At 44.6% G+C, this 923-nt stretch overlaps 1 long non-coding RNA gene across 1 annotated transcript in view; it reads left to right on the top strand.

The window, feature by feature from the left end:
* Positions 1-6: 6 nt before the first annotated feature.
* Positions 7-923, top strand: part of LOC119590633 — a 3740-nt gene continuing 2823 nt past the window's right edge. Inside the window, exon 1 of the long non-coding RNA XR_005230276.1 lies at positions 7-857. This is a non-coding gene — a long non-coding RNA (uncharacterized LOC119590633). The remainder of the gene's footprint in view (positions 858-923) is intronic.

The raw sequence follows: 923 nt of genomic DNA, 5'->3' as shown, positions 1-923 counted from the left end.
TAGCCTTTTTTGCACAGAACATGTTCTACACTAGTTCTCTCAGCTGGCTGTGGCTCATATTTGCTGGTGAACCATAGTCATGAGTTCCGGCTGATTGGCTGAACCACTGTACCAGTGACACACTTGTGCACCATTACAGTGTTGCCAGATGTGTTTGTGCACCATCACCACGTACTCCGCTATGTACATGCACAGTCATGGTGTTAGCAGTTGTGTATGCACTATACAAAGACGTAGACAGCTGTATACTTGCACCATCATGATGTACATAAGCTGTGTACGTGTGCCAACATGATGTCCACAGCTATGTACAATACCATGATGTACCCAGCCGTGCACATATATTGTTGTATGGTAGCTATCTGTATGGGTACAGTACCCTGTACATAGTATGGGTGTATCACTGATTTGTATCCAGTCATATGTATCCCACTGCAATGTACATGGCTGTATACATCCAATAATGTACACAGCCCTGTATGTGCTTCTCTGTGATGTAAGTAGCTATGTATGTACGTCACTGAAAAATGGCAGGTTTTGTATGCGCACCTTTGCATAGTAACTTGCAACCTTTGTACATCAGCACAATGATAGTTACAGTGCGAATAAGTGCTTTGGTCAGCCCCGTGCACGTTCAAGTGTACTACGACGAGCAGTGTACAAGCAGGAAATACATCACCGTAGTCAGATGTGTACATGCAGCACTTCCCTGAGGGTGATGTACTTTCAGTCAGTTCTGTACCTCAAGCATCATGTCGAGCTGCATCAATAGAGAAGATTCGATCAGTGTTTTGGGAAGAAATTCTGAAGCAAGTCAAGCCACGGCAGCTTCTCAAGACATCACGTCAGACTTAGAGGTGAGCGAGGTGGTTTCAGAGTCCCATAGGGCCTCTTTTAATGAAATGCTGTACTTGCGGTGTTAT

The sequence above is a fragment of the Penaeus monodon genome, chromosome 27, assembly GCF_015228065.2.
Source record: "Penaeus monodon isolate SGIC_2016 chromosome 27, NSTDA_Pmon_1, whole genome shotgun sequence".
In the NCBI taxonomy this organism is placed as follows: domain Eukaryota; kingdom Metazoa; phylum Arthropoda; class Malacostraca; order Decapoda; family Penaeidae; genus Penaeus; species Penaeus monodon.
The sequence above is the reverse complement of the archived record's forward strand: the minus strand, read 5'-3'. Positions and strand labels throughout refer to the sequence as shown.